Genomic DNA, 25,074 nt, shown 5'->3' on the forward strand with positions numbered 1-25,074 from the left:
TTAATATGTGGGAGTGAAAGTCTGTTCAGCGTACTGGCCTGATTTGAAAGAGTTCACCTGTCATTAGATAGTGGGCAATTATCCACTGGTTTAACCAAGCCCCAGATTTGTCTGACTTTGTCTTTCTTGGATATTTCCCTCTGTTTCTGAGAAGATGAAATAATTTTATGATATATTTGTATTGGTAGACTGATAGAAGAGTCAAAAGCATCAGAGTGGGACTCGGGAGGACTGGTTTCTACATCCACTTCTGCCATTAATCATTTAACCTTGGGCAAGTCACTGGACGTCTGTAGGACTCATGTTCTTAATCTGTAAAATAAGGTTGACCACTAATTTCTAATATCCCTTCCAGTGCAAACATTCTATGACTTGTCAACAGCTTTTTGGATCCACAATTCAGAGTACAGACTTCGAACAAGAATATATCATGGAAAATGTAAGTATTTTGACGTAGCCATGAACATACAGTCATTCCCTGGATGAAGATGATGATGGCCATTTGAAGCTGTGAGACGAATTGAGTGACAAAAACAGATAAACTGACCAAGCAACAAAATCTCACCATCAAAATCAAGCTCCTGTTATATATTTGATAAAAAGACTAATTGGAAGTAGCAAACTAGCGTCATAAAGTTTTTTGTTTACTTTACTTTAGGGTGCCAGAAGTCACATGCAAACGGATCACCTATTAGTATCACTGATATTGGCAGATACCTCCTTCTATTTTGCACTTTTTTTTGAGGTGTAACATATCTACATTAAAGTCTGTAAAGTGCATTAGTCTTAGGTGTACAGCTTGAAAGATTTTTACATACGTACACATCCACGTGACCGTCACCCTAGTCAAGAAATGGAACATTTCTATTACCTTACAAAGTTCCTTTTTGCCTCTTTCCAGTTAATTCCTAGTCCTCCCCTTCCCCCACCAGAAGTAACCATTCTTCTTATTTCTACCACTATTCATGTTGAAGTTTATATGAATGTAGCCATACAGTGCATACTCTTTTGGGTCTGGCTTTGTCCACTGAACATGATCTGTGCTGTTGTGTGTGTCAGTAGTATTGTTTTTAGTTGTTGTTTAGAGATCCGTACTATGAATATACCACAATTTATTTGTCTATTTATCTGTTTATGGCCATTTGACTTGTTTCCAGTTTGTGGCTGTTATGCTTATGAGCAATCTCTTACATGTCTTTGGTGGACATACGCGCTCAGTTCTCCTGGGCGTTGACTCAGGGGTGCAACTGCCGTAGGGAGGGGATATGTTTAGCTTTACTAAATATTGGCATGGACCTGATTTGGGGTCTCAAGTAGCTTTGGAACTTTCACTTTCTGAGGGAAAAGAATCATTCTGAAAGAATCACAGACTCAAAGGATGGAAAGCGGGCCTAAAGTAGAGATGCAGGGTGACTTAGTTTAGATTCACTGTATGCTGGGTGGTTAGGTGATGACAGGTGGGAGGTCCAGGCCAGACAAGCAGGCAGGTCACACTGGGCAGAATGTGGGCTTGAATCTCCTGCAGGAGCACAGGAAATAGGTGGCCTACTTACAACATAAGCCAAAAGAATGATTTTATTTGGACTCTTTGCACGCTGGATTGCTAAATGATGACAGAAGGTGAGTGGACAAGATTAGAAGCATCAGTCTCAAGGGGTTAAAATGAACATTTAAAATTTAGAGACTGGTCAGTCTTTCCAAACCATTTCTCCTTGAGAAATGTACCAGACGAGTAGGCTTGTAGCTGATGCTATATCAAATTCAACTAGAAATCAGATCCAAGATTTTCTATCCTTAAAAGAGATCTCAAGGATTATAACACACAAAAAACTGCTCGCTCTTCTTCAAATACCACTAAAACCAGTGAGGAGGAATTCCCTAGGAAATCCATCTGTTTTCAACTGCTATGATCATGGCAGTCCTCCATGGTCATGGTTTCATGACCCCTCCCTGTCTACCTCCTCTACCTGCCACTCTCAAAGGGAAAGCCCTGAGCATGGCTGGATTCCTGGGCAGTCTAGAATTTGTACCGGGTGCATTCAGGAGGCAGGCAAGTCACAGTGATGGGAGGGACTGGAGCTCGATGCAGGGTGATTTTACAAAGAGAAAGATAGCCTCTTTTCTCCTTAGATTTGTGCCACACAACGGGAGAATTACTTGGGTAAATGTGCAAAATTGGTTTGGGGAATATTCTCAGAGAGAATTTGCCTAGTGCCAGATATAAAGTATTTTTTTTAAAGTGATTTCTGAGAAATCCTTATTTCATTCTTTTTTCTCAGAATGTTGATAGATGTTCTATTAAAAAAAGATGTTTTGTTGCCAATGTTTGCGCATCTCAGTGTTAATCAGCTGCATTTACTGCAGAGCTCAGAGCCTTGCTGTACTGAGCGGCGCACAGTATGAGGCTTTTCCAAACTGTTTAACTCTAGGACCATGTTTTCTTGGGCCTCTCTTGGGGTTGGTGCTCTACAGAATACATGTTGGGAAATGTTATGTTAGAGATACATGACATCATAGACTTTAGAGTGTTTTCTAGAACATTCCATTCAAAGTTTTTCAAGTCAGGACCCAGGAAATTTCCTTTTCTAATTTCCTTCTTTAATCCTTCTTTAAGTTCCTGCGCAACAGATTTTGAATCAAGCCCTTGATGTGTACTGTGACATTTAGAGAGAAGTAAGACAAATTATCTGTTTGTCTGGGTCTCAGTTTATTATCTGTGAAGCGAGAAGGTTGGATTATGATTGCTAATGTCTCTTCCAGCTCTTTAATTCTATGCTTTTTGATTCAGAAAGCATGATCCCTAACCTCAAGGTGCTAACTGTCCAGCTTGGGGTACCAGGCTAACACAAGTGACAGAAATACCATGCAGTTCAAAATGGCACATGTCTCTGTGCCAAATCCTATGGTGCAGATTCGAGGGGCTACACAGGCGCCGAGAGGGGAAACCAGTGAGGCTGGAGCACTTCTAGCTCTCTCTGTTTTTTCTTGCTACATTAGGTACTCAACAGAGCCCCTAAAACAACAATTTAACAAGAATATATTTGGCTATAAAGATACAAAATGCATTTACTACATGGAACGACTTTGTTCCATATCTGCTTCAGCTCATTTAATAACAGTCAGAGGTTAGCTACAATGAGAGATAAATGAAAACACCTCTGTCATGTAAGCATTTACTACCTGTTAAAAGAATCATTAGGTCACTAAAGCCTTTTGCAGAACTTGAAGACTTGGACTAAAAGGTGTTTTAGCCTAAAGGCATGAATAAGATCCTGGAATGTTAAAGCTAGAAGAGTCTTAAGGGAGCATCTAGGTCAGAGGTCAGCAAACTTTTTCTGTAAAGGGCCAGATAGTAAATATTTTAGGCTTTGCAGGCCATTAGATCATTACTGCAACTTTTCAACTCTGCTGTCGCAGCTCAAAAGCAGTCAATGACAATATGTAAGTAACTGGTGTGGCTGTGTTCCAATAAAATTTTATATACAAAAACAAGAGGCAGGCTGGATTTGGCCTGTGGGCTGCAGTTGCTGAACCTTGATCTGGATAAAGGCCAGAGAGGCCTTGATTTTGATCAAGGTCACACAGTGCTATGGACTGAATTGTGTCCCCTCCAAATTCATGCTTTGAAGCCCCCAACCCTCAATGTGACCGTATTTGGAGATAGGGCCTACAAAGAGGTAATTAGGTTAAATGAGGTCATGGGGTGGGGCCCTGATACGTGAAATTAATGTCCTCATAAGAAGAGATACCAGAAAGCCTGATATCTCTTTCTCCCCCTCTCTCTCTGCCATGTGAGGAGGCAGTGAGAAGGTAGCTGTGAAAGAATAGAAAAAAATATATATATTGGTCTCTGTCCCCAGTTCCTGGCACAGAGCAACTAAATCTGTTGGAATTTCCTGGGTGATAGAGCGTCTTTTGTTCTAATGAGGTGACTCTTGGTAGGCTCCTGGATGGGGCCTGGTTCCCAGAAAGACCAAACCATGATTAGAAGCTTGGAAATTGCAGGACCCCCTCCCTCATTCTCCTGAGAGGGGCTAGAGGCTGGAAATTGAGTGAATAATTGTTCATGCCTATGTGATGAAGCCTCCATAAAAATCCCCAAAGCACATAGTTCAGAGAGCTTCTGGGTTGGTGAACACATCTACATGCTGGGAGGTGGCCCATACTAACCTCATGGGTACAGCAGCTTTGGGGACCCTTCCAGATCTCACCTATGTATCTCTTCATCTGACTGTTCATTTGTAGCCTTTAAAATATCCTTTGTAGTAAGTTGACAGTAGTAAGTAAACTGTTTTCCTGTGTTCTGTGAGCAGCTCTGGCAAATTGTCAAACCTGAGGAGGGGGGTCATAGGAACCTCCGATTTGTAGCTGAGTCAGACAGAAGTTGTAGGTAACTCGGAGACCTACTATTTGCAACTGGCATCTAAAGTGGGTGGCAGTCTTGTGGGACTGAGCCTTTATCCTGCAGGGTCTGCACCGACTGCTGTTAGCGTCGGAATTGAACTGAATGGCAGGACACTTAGCTGGTGTTGGAGAATTGGTAGATGTGGGAAAAAACCCACACATGCAGCGTCAGGAGTATTTTAAGTGTGAGAGTAAAGGAAAAAACAGTGAGGTTTTCCTTGTCACGGGCCATCTGCAAGCCAGGAAGAGAGCTCTCACCAGAACCTGACCTTGCTGGCACCCTGATCTTGGGCTCTCAGCCTCCAGAACCGTGACAAAGGAAATGTCTGTTTAAGCCACCCAGTCTATACTATTTTGTTATGGCAGCCCAAGCTGACCAGCTCACACAGCAAGTTTAGAGCAGAGTGACAGCTGGTGTCCCAATCTTCCAGTGGCATTCCAAGCGGCTTTGGGTAGGAGAAGAATGAACGTATTGGCTAAAGTTTAAAAAGGAAAGTGCTTAATTTTTTTCCATTTCACGTTTTTGTACTTTGGTCCAATATATAGATTAATAGATTAAAGAATTAGATCTGGGGCCAGCCCTGTGGCCGAGTAGTTAAGTTCGCGCACTCTGCTTTGGTGGCCCCGGGGTTTTGCCTGTTTGGATCCTGGGCGCGGACATGACACCACTCGTCAGGCCATGTTGAAGTGGTGTCCCACATAGTACAACCAGAGGCACTCGCAACTAGAGTATACAGCTATGTAATGCGGGGCTTTGGGAGGAAGCAGAAAAAAAAAGAAGATTGGCAACAGATGTCAGCTAGGGTGCCAATCTTTAAAAAAAAAAAAGAATTAGCTTTTCATTTTGGAAAGCTAAAGTGTTGAGTAGGATATAAAATAACATCTCTTAGGAGATTGAAGAAAGGCATAAATAAACATTGAGGATTTAGACGATATTTCTTATCTTTGCCCCCATCTTTCAGGAATGAATCTCTCCCTCCTCTGACTACTTCTAATATTCATGTGCTTTTCCTACCTTGTCTTTTACTGTTTTCATCTCCAAAGCTTCTTCAAGGTAGGGCCACATTTCTTTTACTTTATATTAACCACAGCACCTAGCTTGTGTCATGCATTGCGTGTGAATGGACTTGGTGAGGATTGGCTATAGGGGTGAGGGAGTGCAAGGTGTTGGGTAATCCCAGATACCTGGCTTGTGAAACTGAAGAGACGGGGGTGTTATTCCTTGGGTAGGAACACTAGAAGAAAGTTGGGTTTCAGAGGACGAGTGGGAATGGTTTGTGGATAAATTTGAGGTACTGAGGAGATGCTGAATAGGCAGGTGGGTTTGTGGATCTTGGTTAGGCTCTGCCTTCACCACCAAATTTGTGATATCTTCAAAAGTGAAAGGGAAAGCCAAAGAATTTTGGATGGAAAATGACTACCGAGAGACTAACTTGCTTGCCTCTGATTCCCGGTCCTGGAGAGATGCTGGAGCTATGTCTGATAGGAAACCCCAGCACTGGGGCTGGAAGTGATGCTATAGACCAGGTCTCTTCAACGCCCCTCATATCAAAGGAGGGATCGTCTTCCTGAAGTCTTGTAGATCAGATGGTAACTTTTCCAGGCAAAGATACTGTGGCCTTTGGTATTTTCCCATCCTCATTCCTTCTTACAAGATCTTACATGATTTGGCTTCAATCCATCTTTCTAATGTCGTCTGGTGCTCCCCTCCCTAATTTCCAACCAGGCTGGCTCCCTGCTTGTTCCTCTCACAAACCAAACTGACTCTGCCTCAGGCCTGTTGAACTTACACTTCTTCTCTTTGTGAGATCCTCCTTTGCTCTTTTCATGGCGGCTCCTTCTTTGCACGTAGATTTCTTCACCTCAGTGTAACCTTCCCTGGCCTCGCAGTCTAACTACTCACCCTCACCACTTTCTGTTCCATTATTCCGTTTTATTTTCCTCATTGATCTTACATCAGTTGGAATTGGGTTTATATATTTCCTCATCTATTTCTCCCTATTGAATGAAAGTTTTATGAGAATACGACCTGAGTCTCTCTTCAGTGCCTTCGAACCGGCACCTACTGCAGTGCCTGTTAAGTTGGAGGTGCTCAATAAGCTTCTGTTTAGGGAATGAGTTCTGTTAGGCTTTGGGAAAACACAGATAAATATTGAGGAGGAATCTAAATCTTGAGGGCTGAAAGTGTTGGACTTTGGAGAAATGTTGGCGCTCCGAAGAAGGGAAGGGTACGGGGGTCAAGTTCTGTGCAGAGATACTAAGGCCAAATAGTTCTGAAAAGTCCAGTAGAAGCATCTTAACCCTCCTCAACCTCACTGACCTACTATATTAACCAAAACTCCCCTTGCCTATGTAAAATGTGTTCACAGATGCCTCCAGTACCTTGAACACCACAGCTGGAAGGCTACTGCCTAATACACCTGGGTCCTGCTGTTGCCAACAGGTAAGCTGTGGATAGAAAAAGATAAGCTCCCTCTCTGAGAAAGAAAATATATAACCAGAAGTATCAGTTTCCTTTAAGAAGGAAAGCATCTTTAATTAAAGGAAAACTAGCAAACAATCTACTTGGACCTAGAATTCCTTGGTTTCTGTGTGCTATTAAATTAGATTTATGATCTAATAAACCAAATGAAGGGCTTTGGATAGTTGAACAATCAACCAAGTTGAAGACTGTTGAGAAAGATTAAAATTGGTTAAGCTCTCTGTTCTCCACCATAAGGGGCCGATTTCTTCACTGGATTTTTCTTCCGCACAATAGAAAGCGATGGGGACTGTCTTGCTTGTCAAATTGTCTTGTTAGAAAACTAAACTTCTATGCTTCTAAAACTTGCTTTGATTATTGCAGAAAATCATAAAACATGGCCAGAGTAGGAGATAATTATGGGTTATACATTTTACCCACTTAATTCAGATACATCTGAATCTGACATGAACTTTCTAGCAACGATGTAGAGAATGAAAAAACAGCAAAAGAAGCATTGTTTATAATCTGAGTTCCCAGAGCAGCGGGCAGTGGCGGCCTGCTATGCTTGTCCTCTATCAGCCAGGGTCACCTCCAGGGTCAGACCCCAGATGAGACTTGGAAGGTCACTGTCACTGTCGATGTTTGCCTCTTCACTCCTCTAACTCCTCTTTTTATACTCTAAAATCCTTGATCAACTCTCTTATGTTTGAGATATTCTCTTAAAAAACATCCTTTTTCTGAATATAAAAGTTACATGTATGTATTGTAGAAAATACAGAAAAATATAAAGAAGATAAAAATCCCTATATTATACCATCAATGGAAAAAACAGTTAATAGTTCGGGGTATTTTTACTAAGGCTAAGTTGTTTTATTTTCAGAAAATTTGTCTTATAATGTATTATTGCCTGTTTTATTTTTTTGCTTGCTATTATATCATGAACATTTCCCCATAACATAAAATATTTTTTTGTGAAAATGACTTTAATGGCCCTATAAATATTCCATTGTTTAGATGACCATTTCCCTACTTTTAGACAAGCGGGTTGTTTCCAATCTCTTTTCTCCTCCCTCTCTTCCTTCAATTTTTTTTTTTTTTGAGGGAGATTAGCCCTGAGCTAACATTCGCCACTAATCCTCCTCTTTTTGCTGAGGGATATTGGCCCTGAGCTAACATCTGTGCCCATCTTCCCCTACTTTATTCTTGGGACACCTGCCACAGCATAGCTTGATGAAGCAGTGCATAGGTCTGCACCTGGGACCTGAACCGGTGAACCCCAGGCTGCCAAAGCTGAGTGCACAAACTTAACCGCTACGACTCTGGGCTGACCTCATCTTCCTTCAATTTTGTAAACCTCAATTCAGCTGTTAATTTTCTTTTAAGGTGGCAGATTGAGTTATAAATTTAAACCATAACTTGATAATCTTTAGTAACATATCACATTTAATGAAAAGCAATTATTTTGTAAGTAATAAAAAAAAATGTAGAGCTGGGGGAGACACTTGAGTAAGTATTGCCAAATTTTAAACTTTCATTTTTAGTGAAGGTAAGGGTTAGTTTCAGGACCAACGTTATACAGAGAAAGGGTTCAGGGTCATACAGACTCGTTTCCATTCAGAGTAAAACTGCTTCCTGCTCTCTCTCAGAGGACGAGACGCGTTCACACAAACTTCCTTGTCTGCCGCTTCATGTCTGAGTTGCTCTTGGCATTTGTCTCCTTTCCTGCCGGGCGAGACGCTCTATAGTTTTCTGCTCCACCCCACTGGCCGTGTGATTCTGTTCCTTTTGACACATTGTATTCTGCACCAAGTTCTGGTACCTACACAACTCTTTGCTTCCTTGTATTCTTTAACATGCAGCCATTTGGGGCAAGAATCCTTCAAGATCATGAGCAATGTTTTTCTCACAGACATCAAACCAATAGTGGGGCATCTGAACTAAGGCCTGCTACCTTTCCCCAGCCAACTGAATCCTGGCTGTGATTGGTTGAAGCTTGCTTCACTCTTCTAGCTGGCTGAGTTGTTGCCCGCTGAATTTTATCACCTAATTCTCCTAGAGATGATCCGTAGTCTTTTAGTTACAGAGACGAGCAACAAAATGTCATTGTGGTAGAGACTGTCATTTTAGTAACAACAGAGATATCCTTGAGTAGAAAATACGTCATAAACCCAGTGCAAAGCATATAAATTCTGGATTCCAGGTTTAGGATGATACTAGAAGAAAACCTCAGGGATGTTCATGAAGAACTTTTCTGCCATGTTCCGGAAGTGGTGACAACAGGTAAGGTGACAACTTCTTGGTCTTCTTTACCCCCTTTCCAGGGAGAGCTGCATTCTTCAGAGAAGGGGCTGCAATGGCAGAAAACGCCACGTGGGACAGAACAGTGAGTCCAGGCAGAGAGCGGCCTCAGTGTACTTGTGGCACTTGTGGGTGGGAGACCCAGTCAGCTGTGGTGCTAAGAAGGTAAGCTTCGAATTTTTTTAATCAATAATTTTTATGAACATCTTTGTTAGGTCAGAGTTCTAGAAGTATTTAGGAAGATAAATGCTCAATCTATTTTTCATATGAAACTCAGCTTCTTTTAAACTGTGTTGGTGGAAGTTGCACGAGGAGTCCTGGGGAAGAGTCTTGGAGAAGTCAGGCCAGTGGCCGGAGTTCACAGAGCCTGTGAGGATGGCGCTGGGGTCCAGGCTACTCCTCCACGTGAGCAGTGACATGCTGGGCTGAGGGCTGGGCTTGTCACTGATGTTTCCCTTTAGAAAACCTTGTGCCCTGCTCAGGATTTGAGGTCTCATTTCTCAGCCTTGCTGCAAGGTCAACAGGAGGCGGTGTAACCAGGCTGGACATAGGTGCTGGGGCCTGCATCGGGAGTGGGCTGGAGTGGACAGTGTGTGCAAACACTGGTGGCGCATCCTCACCAGACGGACTCTGCGCATTGATGGAAGTCCTTGCTGACCATGTTATCATTCCCGACAACAATGTTAGGTAGTTAATTATTCATTACATTTTTTCCCCCTTAGTGGATGTAGTGGAACAAGAGTCTTTATACAAGGACTCTACAAATGTTGTCCTTCTGCCTTATATAATGGAAGGCACTTTTGCCAGTTAAAGATAATTGCTATCGTTAAATATTGATAGAACATTTTAAAAGAAATTTCTAGAAGTAAAAAATGAAGGCAACAGCTCTGGGAAATATAATCAGTGTGCCCTGGACTTTTCATCCAGTGAATGTGAGGCCTCAAGGAGGAAGAAAATGATCTGGAAGGAGCATGCCTTTCTTTTCATTTTTTAATAACAGACCTCCCAGGTGCTAATTATTTCCTGAGATGTGAGAGAAGGGAGTCATTTTACAAGCCAGAAATGAAGAAAGAACTAAAACTATAAAACATGAAGCCAGGGTATAGCTGTGTGTGTTCTCTCATGGGGGCACGCTGCCCAGGAGAGCGCACAAGGAAGGTGGACGTTGGCTGCTGCCATGAGAGTGAGGCTAAAGACAAAGTTTGCCACATCATGACAGAGAAAGAGGTCTCAGGCCTGAACAACCAAATCTGAAACAATGACAGGCCCTGGACAGAGGGAAGCAGAGGAAATTGTGAGCCAAGTCAGGCTTGACCACAGCCGTGGAAGGCACGGGGAAGGCAGACACGGAGGCGTCTCTGCGGGTCTCCGGACTGCCTGGAGAAAGGCGCTTGCTCTGCCCTCCTCCCCCTGTCCCAGGTTAACCTGAGTGGTTTTCAGTTTTATAAAAATGAAATGTTTATTCACTCACTTCCTCTTTCTAAAAAGAGTGTGAGGAGATTAATGGAACATCAAGGGCGAGCTTGGATGAAGGAAATAATTTACCAAAGGGTGATGTGGAATCTCAGGCAGGAGATTGTGCAGGTGGAATGAAGGAGGGGACAAATTTGCCTTGTTGCCTTGGTGATGGTGGGCTATGGTGACGGTGGGGAGCAGGGTGCCGTGTAACAGATGACTGCTACGTGTGTGTGCAGGTGTGGTTCACCGTAGCCTCCTACCGCTGGGTCTGTCTACTGCCATTGTTTGAAGCGCTACAGATTGAGAGGGGATGTGTGTTTCATTTAGGACCAATAGGATGGGGAAATTTAAAGACCTCCCTTAACACTGGATGCTCCTGTAGCCCCCTAGTCTGGTTACGGATGTTTCAGTGGGTGACTATAAGAGCCCTTTGGCACCAGCAGCTGGAACCCCGCATGCACACACTCCTTCCTCCCTCTGTGATGTTCTTAAGTCCTTGGGGCCTGGAGACCCCATGGTGGGCAGGCTGGGGATGTCTCTCCATTGGCTTTGTCAGGGCAGCATTCAGGGTTTTGGGGCATCTTTTTCTAGCTCTGGAAATTTTCTCAGGTACATCTTGATGAGATAAGACCCAGCAGAAAAAAGGAAATCTTATGTTGGGATTGAAAAAAAATTGAAATAAATTGAGTATCTTAGAACCGGATGATGGCAAAGGAGCGCTGAGGCCTGTGGGTAGTGGTGTGATAAATTCACATGCCTCACACAGATGTGCAAAGAGAATGGAGTTTCTGTGTTTTCTAAAACTGATGTGATCTTCCTTACCAGACCGCACTCAGCTGGGTGGTGGTAGTTAGGGGGAGGTGTGGAAATTAGCTTTAAACTTGCCAGTTTGTGCTATCCCAGTTCTTCCAGGCTTAAATAGTCTCTCTTGGATGACATAGTCCCCTTTGGGTAAATGTTCCATCTTTTAGATTCCCATCCCTGACCCATGCCCCTCTAAGATGGCGCCTAGACGGATCAAGGTGTGTGACTTCACATCAGCAGGGGAGAGATGGGAGTTTCAGACCCATGCAGCATTCTTTGGCTCCTCACTGGTCTTCACTGTGCCGTGCCTGATCTGCTCTGTTCCCTGCACTAGGGTTGGAGATGGGCCTATCTGGCCCCTTGGAGGTCAGGCCCCCAATACCGAATTCATGGTTTTGCAGTCATGGTTTGTCCTTGAATGCAGCAGTCATTTGGTCCTGATTGCAATCCTCCCCAGGCCCGCTCTGATCTCTGACCGCTGCTCTGGAGCAGGAGAGTGGTCCCAGATGCCTTGCATGCCTTGCCCAGGCCTTGGGAAGCCAGGAGCATTGCCAGGGCTCCTCAGTTTAGACTCCTCCCTCTTCCGGTGCTGCACTTGGTTCCCATGCTGCTCAGGATGGGGCCCTGCCTGCGGCCTCCCGGACTTCCCAAGCTGTGCCCGGGGAAGCGTGTCAATCACAAATCCTACCAAAAGCTCTTGCGCTTCCCCATATCTGTCTGTTTCAACGTTTCTGTCATGCCTGCTACTCCCAGAGTCCCACTTCAGCGGGGACAAGTGATGTCATGGGCATTTGACCTCTCCTCCCCATATTCCACTGGGATTTGGAAGTGACGGCTCTCCATTTTCTCTTCCTGTCTGGTGGAGCCTTCCTCACCATCATTGGTGGCATTTACTTTCCCCTCCCCTCACACCATAATGTTGGGATGGCAGCCAGGGAACACGAGCCATACATCGATAATAGTTTCACAAATATTTTCCCAGTGAAGTGTGTATCAGGAGACAGTGGGAGCCCCTTTTGTCCTTAGAATTGTTGTGGAAGTTTTCTGTTGTAACCATTGTGTGGGATGGAAGAGGAGTGCTGGTTGATCAAATACTATTTATAATTTACGATTTCAACATTAATCATGAATGTGGGAACTGGCAACCTCTACCTCTGCAAGTTGAGCCTGCATGGTTTTTGTGTGAGAAACTGCTAAGGCTCCCTGTTTCCAGAACTTGGGATGCTGTAAACATCCTGAAAAAAGCTGCAGTTTGGCTGGAAATGTTCATGCTTGGTTTCAACACATTCACAGAACATTCGCAGGAAATAATTGCAAGTTCACACCCTATACTCCGTGGGTGGTTCAGATCAGCTCTCAAGGGCACAGAGGAAGGCTCTCAGCCGTTTGTGCAAAGAAACGTTAAAATAATGATAAAAGGACCCCAGCGCAATTGAAGGGAGCGGAAAGAAGTAGATATCAAGGCACAGGTTTCTATCTTTCTTGGGATCAAAAGCTGCTGGGCGTACCAGTGGATCTGAACTTCTGTCATATTGAGAAGTACTCTTAGGCTTCGATGCATTTGAGGCATGTTAGTTTTGTTTGTTGAGCTCTGGTCATAATAAAACTTCATCTTGTTGGGGAAGAGTAGGAGGCAGGGACCATGAAGGAGCACAGAATGGGGCTTACCCTTTATAGGAAAAAATCCTACAGATTTGAGACTTTACTCTTACTGAAGGGGGAAGAATGTCTCTTTGCACAGCCAGCCTTGTCTCCCGAGAGCTCTCTGAGTTCTCAACCTTGATCTAAACGCTGCGAGGGCTGAGCTGGAAAATGCGAATGGGACCCTTACCAGAAGATTCCGGTCAGCAATGTTTGGGCGGTAGAGCATGCTTCTGTGGAAGGAAGACTTCACAAAAGTAAATACAAGTTAATGCAAAGTAAGCTGTGCCCAGCCCAAGACACAGAAATCTGGAAACCTGAACCTGAAACACTCAAATCGTGGAGTATACAGAACAGCTGTATGTGTAACGAATGACCAAGTACGGGGTACATTAAAGACGTAAGTATATAGTTCAATTCAGCAATAATTACAGCTCACATCTGTGTTGCACTGGACAGTCTTCAGAGCATTTTCACACTTATTTTCACTACTTGTGTTTCATTTTACATCAACTTCATTAAGCTTTCTTCAAGTTCAATTATTCTAAGCAGGTATATAAATAAAAACCTTTGTAAAATGTTACCATTATACTTCTATTTTTTTTTTTTTTATAAAGGAGCTTTTTTTTTTTTTTTAAAGATTTTTTTTTATTTTTTCCCTCTTTCTCCCCAAAGCCCCCCGGTACATAGTTGTATATTCTTTGTTGTGGGTCCTTCTAGTTGTGGCATGTGGGACGCTGCCTCAGTGTGGTCTGATGAGCAGTGCCATGTCCGCGCCCAGGATTTGAACCAACGAAACACTGGGCCGCCTGCAGCGGAGCGCGCGAACTTAACCACTTGGCCACGGGGCCAGCCCCTATACTTCTATTTTTATTGGTAGAATATTACAACTTATTTATGAATTATGTCTGTACCATGACCAATTCTAAGTCATTTCTGCTCCATATGTTTTATATAAATGTATATATACAAAACGAAACAACTATATATATATATATAGTTGCCGCTAAGAAATCCATTAGACTTATCAGGACAGCCATGGACACAGCAGGATTAGAACACATGGACTTTATCAGGCTTTTCTTTTCAGCTTTTCTCTCCACAGGTTCATTAATTTAGTAAGACTATTGCTTTGACCAGGACATCATATTTCAATAATTGTATTTCCACCATAGAAATTTTAATTTTCACTGTTAAACTTTTTCATGAGATGGGTCGAAATGTTGGAGCTATTATTGGAATGAAATGATTTTCTCTTTGAAACTTCAGTGATGACACTAAATGTAAAACTGACAGTTTTTAATTGGGAAGTTTTTCTGCTTATAGAGTCAATCCACAGAGCTTTCTCTTTACTTTTGGTATATGCACAGAAATATTTGGAATATAAAATAAGTGGAATTAATTTAGAAGAACAGTCATTTGATCTAAATAAAAAGTCATGCCTCACAGAGAGATAGATAGATAGATAGATCTTCTGCAGCTGAAAGTGTTGTTCAATCTTTATCTTTGAGCATGGCCTTCTTTTTCTTTTTCTTGGTGAGGAAGATTGGCCCTGAGTTAACGTCTGTGCCCATCTTCCTCTATTTCATATGTGGGACGCTGCCACAGCATGGCTTGACAAGTGGTGTGTAGGTCCACGCCTGGGATCTGGGCCTGTGAACCCAGGCTGCAGAAGGAGATCTCAAACTTAACCACTATGCCACTGGGCCGGCCTGGGCACAGTCTTCTTAAAATAACTTTTGAAGTAGATGTTGATGCTTTTCAGAGATTTGTGTCTTCAGGTTTTTATGTGGCCAGTGATATCATTATAGCCCCCAAGGCAGATGGTAAATGGGATTAGTGTTTTATTAATAAACACGCTAAAAAATCATTGCGGCTAAAAGGTTTATTACAAAATAAAAAAGCATTACCTAATAATAAAACTCCATACAATGAATGACAAAATCACCTGAGTGAGAGTATTCAGACTACTTTCTATGTCGCACTCTAGGGCAGAACCGTCCAAAGTCTGCTTCTAATTTCCCACGTTTCTCACTCATGGGAGATCTGGGGGCTGGCTCTTTGTACATCTAGAGGTCTCACTGGCTAGTCTACCTGGCGCATTCACCGTGTCACCAGTAGAGGAAGCAATGCTGACGACTTCTCCCACACCTGAGATGGGAAGGAGTTTTTCCTGAGTGTTTGTACCTGAGTATCTTTTGTCACATGAGCAAGTGAGCACCCTGCACGCTGTTCTTGAAAGGGCGGTATTAGTCACTTTGCCCCTGGAAAGGGTCAGGAAAAGAGAGATGGATTGTCAATCATCTTTCAGTTCGAAACCACCTGTTGAAGTTGGATATATGCTTCCTGCATGTGGGTCTTACGAAAGGCTAAATGAGAATCATGGCCGAAGCTGGAAGTACACAACAGAAGTCTACCAAACCCATTCTGAGTTATCTTAATGCGGTTTTAATAAAAATACTTCCAACATGACGAATGCCAAACTGGCCCTGGGTCAACAGACGAAAGCCAGTACTGGCCCAGGGACAATGAGAGCTGCATTCACTCTAGTTAAGGAGAAGTAACCACTTTTCTTCACTGTGTCTTAGTCCTTTACATGTTTGAAGCTTCCCTCTTTGCCTCAAATTGACCTCTTCTCCAAGCGAAGCATCCTCAGTTCCTTCCTCTGTCATCACCTGAAGGAATCCCTGCATTGTGCTCTCCCTGGGCGAAGTGCAGGACGAGTCAACCTCCTTACTTTCACTTTAGGTTTGAGGACCTGCTCAACCAGTTGTTTCTACCTTGTGGATCAGCTCTCTGGCTCTGTCCTTGGACATGAGGAGCCATGTGGGGTTTATAGGAAAAAGAATTCAGGGACAAGATGGGCAGCCATTTTGTGCTCCGAATTCTGCCTGGAGAACAGATGTGATCCCCCCACTCCATTCATTTGACCTCTGTCCTGTGCTGTCTTCTCTGCCAGCCTCCTCTGTGCCACTGCAGGAGCTCTGCTATGCATCTGGGTCTGTCCCAAGTTATCTAAAAGCCATTGGAGAAGATGATGAATCAGCTTCCTCTGTCTCGTCGCAATGGTCTAGCTCACCTCCATTCTTCCTTTACCTTATGGCATGAATGTGCTTACTACACTCTGTAGTTCTTATAAAATTCATGTGTGCATAACCTCTTACTGTAAATGAGCAGCATGTTCATGGTCAAGAAAGAAAGAGGCACACGTTATCCTGGAGACAGAACTGAAATTATTTCTTAGACTTTTTTTACTGCTCATTTCCACAAGACATGCCATATGCCCTTCTAGAACTGTTGGTTGCTCTTTAATTCAGATCCCTATTGTGTAAACCATCAGGCATGAGGAAAACACTCTCCAGTGTCCTGCTAGAGATGCCTCCCTGGATCACCTTTCCCTGCCTCACTTGTGCTCATTCCATTCCTGCCCACATTCCTCCAGGCAGAGGGTGAGGACATCCGAGGGAGAGATCAGGAAGGTAAGTGCGAGACTGGACAACTTTACACAGTGATCACACAGTCAGAGCAGAAGACAGTAAGCGGTGGTGTAAGTGATTCCTGTCTCTCTTTCACCCATAACAATGGTGCAGAGTCTAGATTTGCTAATAGAATCACAGAATGCTATTGCTGGTCAGGATCTTTGCCGTCACGTTTCCAATCTTTTCATTTTATGGAAGAGAAATCAGAAGTTCAGGGAAGTGTCAGTCAGGGAATAGAATATGGGTCTCGACTCTGTTCATTGCCGTGTCCTCTTATTCATGGGGACCTAGCATAGTAAAAGCTGGGGGACAGAAGAGAAAAGAGCAGGAGTGTTGGAAAGAACATTTGTCTGGGAGTCAGGAAATTACTGTTTTAGTACCAGTTCCGCCACCAAGTGTCTGTGTGATTTTAGGAAGTCAATTTCCCTCTCTAAGCACCACTATCCTTATCTATGAATTGACCATGTCTAATGTCTCTTCCATATCTAAAGTTTCACCGTCTGGTTGCTTTTCGTCTAGCATTTTCTGAGATTTACTGTGAGCTAGATCCTGTGTCAAACACATAATCATATTTAACCTGTAAATGATTTTGAGGTGCATTCTGTTATTATTCCACCTTACAGGTGAAGACTCTGGAAAACAGAGGGGTTAAGTAACTTGCTTGAGGTTACAGAGCTAATGAGTGGGCAAGTATGGAACACAGTTCCAAAGCCCACCCAATGGGTAGAAGATAAATGTGTGCGTGTGCGTGCGTGTGTGTGTGTGTGTGTAAGAATAAGGGAGTTTCTGAATCTGAAATATTCACCGTGGCACTGGGGAGGGTGTTTTGTAATGAAGGCTGAGCAACATTTAATTGAATCCTGTGAGCAGATAGAAGATGTAGGTGTTGAATAAATTTGTTGACCGCCGACGCCAGTTGAAGTCTTTGTGCCGATCATCGAAAATGAAAGCATTTTCTTATCGAGCAACTCGGCACACTCAGCATAGTTCTTAATTCACAGATCTCAAAGCACTTGTCAATCACCCAGCTTCATAAAGTGCCTTTGTTCGCTGTCACTCGCAATCACATTTCCCTGATTGCCTCCTCAAGTTAAAATATTTTTCTCCACTCTCATAAAAAAGAGGCTAAAAATAATGGGCAATATTGTAATAGGCAATTCATAATCAGAGAATTGATTTAAGATCTATTATGACAGGCAAGCAAAAGTGAAATTTTAATGAAGGCTTTTGAACAACACTCTTTGATTCCTCAATAGACTGACAGTTTGTCATTTTTAAAAGGGTTTATATTTTGCACTGTCATCATGCTTGGTGTAATGCCCTATATTCTGTTCTATGAAGGGAAGTCTCAAATAGAAGCTGCCCAAGGTTTTCCATGTCCCAAGGAAAAAATGCTTATAGCATTACTTCTTGAAGTACAAGGTTCTTGCAAAATAGTAATCCTCAAACATTTTTCTCTTTGTTGAGGAATAATTGACATACAGTAAAATGCACAGATCTTAAGTTCAATGACTTCTGATAAATATACTTATTCTGTTATCATTATTCAAATTGAGATGCAAAACATTTTTATTATTCTAGAAAGTTTCCACGTGCCCCTTTTTAGTCTAGTCCTCCCACCCAACACAACCACTGTAGATGTGGGTATTTTGTTTTTGGCCTATTCTTCAACTTTATGCAAATAGAATAATTAGTTGACGTTGTTTTGAGCGTCATCTGTGTTGTTGCATGTATTCATAGGTTTTTCCTTTTTATTGCTGGATAATATTCACATCCCATTGTGTGAATATGCCACAATTTGTTTATTCACTTACCTGTTGGTGGATGTTTTGTTGTTTTCAGTTTTTGAGTGTTATGAATAAAGGTGCCATGAACCTTCAGGTTCAAAGGTTTGTGTGGACATGTGTGTTCATTCCTCTTGCCTATAAACCTAGGAGTGAAATTGCTGGGTCATAGGGCATGTATGTGTTTAACAATCCTCAACCTTGTGCATTCTGGTCCTACCTACAAAAAATAGTCTAAGTGATTTGCTAACATTTCATTATATATATCTGTGTTATATGTATACATATTTCATTTTAAATATATGTAAATATCTATATCTGTAGAATATAAATATAAATATATATATATGTTCGGGGCAGGATGTTCCTGATATCCACTATCTGATTTATTTTGGGGGGAGCTTGACTTTGAGTCCATTCAAATCATGGAAGACATCCCTTTAGCTAGACAGCTGATTACGTCTTGATTCACTGATTATTAATAAATTTATCAGTAATTTGTTTAGAGTCTAAGATATCTGAGTCCTAAGAGCTGGGGATACAAAGATATGTGATCCCTGCTGTGCCCGAGCTCACGATCAAGTGGGGAGGACAGACGTGTAAAGAAACCACTGCAGCATTTGGAAAAGGCGGCAATGGCTGGTGTGTTGGAGGGGGCATTTATCTCTATCTGTGGAGGTCATGGAAGGCTTCACAGAGGAGGAGACATTTGAGCTGAGTTCTGAAGAATGTCTAGAAGTCCAATAGACGGCAGGGATATGAGACGTTGCAAGGGGTGGGAACATCCAGCTTGACGCGTGAGGGGAACTGCACCTTAGAATGACTTGTATGCATCTGCAAAGGTAGATGAGGTCAGGTTATGAAAGGTCTTGCCTGCTATTTGGACTCGTGGTTATAGAAATAGAGATTTTATCAAAGGAAAATAACATCACAAGTTACTTTTGGTTGCACTGATAAAGAGAATCCTCTACACTCTAGCCTTTTGCATAACCGTGACATCACTTTGGATGAGCCAACGTGTCAGGAAACTTTATGTTTCATGGCCACACCTGGGGCCCAGGCAGCTGTGCCCCTCTTTTGGGACCAGTGTTCTCCACGGGGACAATCCTGCTTATGTCTCTTCCTCAAGGAGCCTTTCTCAGTTACCCTCTCCTGCTCACATCCCAGTATTAGCAGGCAGTGTGATAGGAGGGACCCCTGCCTCCATCCCTTTCTAACATTGCTATTATTTTTATCTCTTCCCTGCTTTCTCCAGAAGAGCAACAATAGCCCCCTCCCCTATGCCAACTAAGGAAAACAAAATCTCTTCCCAGGTCACATTTTCTTTTTCCGTTTTCTTGCACTCAGTCATCAAATCTGGCTGAACTCCCACCCTTTGGCCCCCAGGAGGTGTGTCCATTTTCTAGGTTTACCAGGTTCCTCAAGAAGTTGAAACTCTGCAGCAATTCACCATGGACTATAGAGAGAGAACCCACAGTTCAGTAGTAGAACTGCTACCCCAACTCATATTGGGTTCTTTTCGTGACACCGTCCCCTCTGCTTCTGCCCTGTCCCCAGTGCACTGGCTTCTAGTTTGAGAAAGAGTGTTAAAGACTGACCTCTGAAGTAGGCATCCTCCTTGCATTTCCCAGGGGAACCCCTCTCCAGGTCAGCGAGGCAGAGGTGGTGCTGACTCGTTCTCCGTCTTTACTGAGGACCCAACAAAGGGAAGTGGTTCAATTGCAGTGGAAAGTATTAGGTTAACAATATACACAGCCACTTAATCAGTTACCGAAGAGCATGCCAAAGTCACCTTCCCAAGGTAATCCTGGACTGTAAAAATACGTTTGAATGATAATAGCAGAGCATTCACTTACTCGCTCAGTCATCAAATGTTTTCTGAGCTCCTATTGTATGTCAAGTGCTTTTCTAAAATCTGGGGCGACAGATATCGGTAAGATTTGATTCTTGCTCTCACGGAGCTGTCAGTCTAGTTGGAGATACCTGTTCACACACATGTAATACCTCCCTTTGAGGTGTGGAGTCTTATTGAAGGATCACGTACAGGGTCCCTGAGGAGCAGCAGAAGGAGCACAAAACCACCTGGGAGGGTTCGGCAAGGTCTCCCCGAGGAGGTGATGCTGAGTCGACCCTTGAGGACAGGTAGGAGTTCACCAGGTGAGCCTTAGGGCAAATCCTTCTTCTTCTGACCTCAGGACACTGAGCCCTAGGTGGGGAGAGGTGCCATTAAAGGTGGGGAAAATAGGAGAGTGAGGACACAAGTTTTCCCGTTGTACACCTGTGCCTGATATTAGGCCGGCTGAGAGTGAAGGAAGTTACCTACAGTGGGCAGAAGTGGCAGGAGATCTTTTTCAAAGTGAAGATCACAATGACAGAGTCTTTACAGTGCCAACGTCTGGTAAGAAGAACTTTTAGGCCCCCAGGTGAGGAGGCCATGCCACCATGAGTGCCACTGCTCTCCACGAGGGCTGCTTTTTGGGTTCTGAGGGTCTTTGCGTACAGCTGCATGGGATCACTGACCATGACGTTGGAAGGCATGTTAGCAAGGGATTTTCTAGTTCTCCAATTTAGCTTTTACTTGCTTTCTGGTTTTATTGAGATATAATTGACATATACTCCAATTTTATAGTTGTAGAAACTGAATTGCCTAATGTCACCTTACTGAGCTGGCTCTGGTGTACGTGTCTTCTTGGCCAATAGTCTGGACCGATAGCAACAGTGACAAAGACAGATCACTAGGCTTTTGGTCTGTGGTACCTCTGGAGAGTGAGGGAGGGCAGGAAGGGGGCCAGATCTGATCATCAACATTTAGGGGAAGGCTGAGGAGGGTGAAGATGGCTGGGGCCACACTTGGACATGAGCAACACACACTACGGTGCTCTGCGTGGGCAGGCGGGCTGTAGAGATAGATCCCTTCCTCTGAGCTGAAGGGTGGGGAGAGTTAGTTCTTTGGGATCTCGACCACTCTTTCTGTCTGGCTTACAGCCTTTATCTCCAAACAGCAAGTCCATCCCGAGAGCCCTCCCGCTGCCCGGTTCCAGACTGCTGAGCTTCCTCCTTGCAGGTAGTCCGGGGGGCTTATGCTGCAACGCCTGGCCGTGACGTTATGTCTCCCTGGTGGGTGGACTTGTCCTCTGAACTCACATTCTGTGAGAGTAACAACACTAGGATGATAGAATCTTAGTACTTTGGAGCTGGAGTCCAGCCCGTGTGAAAGTGACATAAAAGACAAGAGGCAATACCCTTACAAACTTGGACCCTCAAGGTACATTTGAGAAAGGCCTGGCTTGCTTTCTGTTTGCTGGGCTACAAATGCTCTCTTCTCGTTTCCTTCATTCTCCACCACCCCAATGAAATATATACTTGGATGGTATTTTGACAACAACAACAACAACAACAACAACAACGGAGTTGTACAGAAAAACAAACTAAAATAGTGAATTACGCAAGATAGAAGCTTTTTTCCCCTTTCCAGTAAAGTCTGGGTAGATGGATCAAGGAAATGCCACTCCATGGTGTCAGAACCCAGTCTCCTCCTATCTCCTCTGTTTTGCTTGGCCATATGTGACTGTAACCTCATGGCCCAGGATGGCAGCCTTGTGTTCTAGGTGGCAGGAGAAAGGGGCAAAGAAGAGGCAAAGGGTGCACTTATGTGCTTCCTCTTAAGGATAGTGAATGAAAACTACTACATGACACTGCTGTCTGCTTCCTATTGGCCAAACATAGTCACATGCCTACACTTAACTGCAAGGGAATCTGGGAAATGTAGTATTTATTCTAGGTAGCCAAGTACGTACTAAAAATTGGGAGCCCTTATAGCAATCTCTGCCATGTATACATTGGCTGACTTGATCCTTACAGTGACCCAGTCAGATGAGTGTTCTTGACCCCTTTTTACAAATGAGGGAAGTAAACATCAAAAAGACCACACAGGTGGAAGTGCCAGGACCAGACCCCAGGATTTCTGATTACTAATACTGTGTCTGTCCCAATATGTTACATCGACCTTAATGTTTAACAAGTGTCTCACACATCATATGTACTCAGTAAATGACCGTTACTTCTATTTCTGCAGCCATGCACAACATAAACTAGAGCTCTGCTATTTCTTTGGATTGTTTAAGCCTCCTTTTAGCTCCTGGGTTTCAGTTGTCTGCACTGTGTGCCCTTTCTTGTACTGCAGGATGATTTCAGCCCTACGATGAGACTATTTTCCTTCCACGGGGAAGAGTTCACTTAAATATTTGGATTGCTTGGATCTGCATTGCTTTCCAAAGTGAATCAAGCCAATGATGTATGAAGAGCAATGGATACACCCAATTCTTAATAATTGGTTGAGTTTCCTCATTTTGGTCTTGTTAGTCAATTCAGTGCAGTACAATTAAACCAGGAGAAAGGGGACCATTCAGTTAAACGGCTTCTCTCCCAGCCTCCAGTCTTTCTCTTCTGCCCTGGAACATTGTTGGATGAGAGATTTCCCTTTTTTCTGCCTGAGGTAGCCACTGTGCAGTGGCTTGATTGATTTGTATGAGTTCTGTTTCTATGGGGCCGAAGGTTATGAGATTATGTTAGGAAAAGGGTTAATATAGGGGGTTGAATTATTGAATTAATTGACTGATTAACTCATGTAAATCAGGTTCACAGCAACTGAGAGCTACGTGAATGCCGCTCTCTCCTTATTTTGCTTTTTAAAATCACCTTGTCCCGTGCCTGGGAATGTACCATGGACACCAAATTAAATATTAGTTATCTGCAATTCAAATGCATTGTTGTGTGCTTGTTAATCTTCTTATGGCCGGTTTGATATTATCTCTCTAAAAGAAAGGTCTTGGAGTCTATATATATTTAAAAAGTCATTTTGTTATGGTCATAACATTTTTCTCTCCATAAGATTTCCTCTCCTCTTTATTTCCCCTTTAGGTCTTACCAAAGGAAATACAGGTCCAGAGTGTTTTGTACAAAAAAATACATGAACATACAAAGAGAATATTTATTGAATTGAATAATTTATCTCTACATCCCCAAACACTTTGTAAAGAAGTGTGTTATTTTCAAACCTCAAACAGTGAAGCTGCTTCCAAAAGCCGTGGTCACTGCTTTGCCCAGAGACAATGGGAAATGTGAGAAGGAGGGTACGGCATCAGTGGGAAGTGGTGGAGACTGGTGGTTGGGACCCTGGCCCTTGGCACCAGCCTGTCTGCCTTTGAATCTCAGCCTTTCCACTTGCCAGCCATGTCACCTTGGGCAATTCACTTAATTTCTCTATGTCTCAAATTACTATCTGTAAATCAGGGCTGACAGTAATAACACCTAACTTGTAGGGTTTTGAGGATTAAAAATAAATACGCATTATATTTAGACAGTGCCTGACATGTGGTAAGTGCAGCATTAAGCGCATACTATAATCATTTGGTCTTTTTCTCTAAAGCATGGTTTTTACTTGACATGAACATTGATAAAAGACATCCAGGCTCCCCGGGATGGCCTGAAAGACACACGGCACCACTCCAAATGTCCTGGTGCAGTCGCTGATGGGGCCATTATCTATCAGGATGGCTCTGGGCTCTCGTGAGTTGAGGCCAGAGTGGAGTTGTCACGGTGCGAGGGCTTTGGATTCAAAGAGATCAGGGATTAAATCTTGGCTCTGCCACTTTAAGCTGGATGACCTTGGGCAGGTCACTCTCTCCTTCTGAGCCATGGCTTCTTTGCCTGTGAAGGATCATTGGGGGAGGGATTAAAAGAAGCAAAGTATGGAAAGCACTTTGCACAGTACCTGGTCCATGGGAAGTGCTCAATACAAGGTAGCTTTTTCTTGTTGTGACTAATCTTGGAGGGAGACAAAGCAAAAGTTTAGACTAGGAAGGGTGGAACAGATGCTCTCTTTATAGCTTTATTTTCCCTGGGTGTAAGGTTAAAAAAATCCTTTGCTGAAATAATGTCTTAAAAAGCTACTAATGTTAACTGCATGTTGACTAGTTAAATTCAATTATTCAGGGTAGGTGGGAAACCTTTTGATAAATTAGACCAATTACGGCTGAAGTGTTAGAATATGAACGTTCCAGTTCACAGCACGTATAGAAACTTCACTGTGGGGCTGTGTCTAAGCACATACAATTAGAAAAACCCCACATTCTTCTAAATCACCCTTTTGATGGAATTTTTTTTTTTTTTTACTTTTCAAACAATTGTTTCTCTGTCATTTACAGGCCAAGGTACAAATTAAGCTATACACACATTTAAATGCAAAAATCACTGTGATTGGTAATTCGCCTCCAATTTCGTAAAATACACTTGTAATGATTGTGAAGTGGGAGCATAATTATATGCACAGTGTTGAATACAGCTGCCTTGTCACTGTAGCAATCGCTGTTTGATATTATAGTTGCCTTATTTTTTGTATAATGTATCACATCAACAAATATTGATTGCATTTTATATGAGAAGTAGCATGATAAACTCAGAGGGAAACTTAAAGCAATGTCTTAAAAACCTATCTTAAACAAATGGCTTTTTATTTTAACCCAGTTCAAATAATCACCCAATAATGAAAGAAACCCTCTCTGATGGGATGTGATGTGAAAAGTGATGGGGAAAATAATTGAGCTCTAGTAGCCTGGAACCAAGCCCTGGCCTTCTCCTCTCCCTTTGCTTCCCTGGGTCCCGTCTATTCCTGCCCCAGAAAGTACATCAGCTTCGTGGAGAAACCACCTGGTCACTCGCAATGGCTCCCTGTGTGTTGCTG

At 43.1% G+C, this 25,074-nt stretch overlaps 1 long non-coding RNA gene across 1 annotated transcript in view; it reads left to right on the plus strand.

The window, feature by feature from the left end:
* LOC111774013 (uncharacterized) overlaps positions 1-25,074 on the plus strand; it is a 354,148-nt gene that overhangs the window by 89,935 nt on the left and 239,139 nt on the right. The window contains exons 2-3 of the long non-coding RNA XR_011439794.1: positions 6,774-6,847; positions 9,190-9,331. This is a non-coding gene — a long non-coding RNA (uncharacterized lncRNA). The remainder of the gene's footprint in view (positions 1-6,773; positions 6,848-9,189; positions 9,332-25,074) is intronic.

The sequence above is a fragment of the Equus caballus genome, chromosome 6 (assembly GCF_041296265.1).
Source record: "Equus caballus isolate H_3958 breed thoroughbred chromosome 6, TB-T2T, whole genome shotgun sequence".
Lineage (NCBI taxonomy): Eukaryota > Metazoa > Chordata > Mammalia > Perissodactyla > Equidae > Equus > Equus caballus.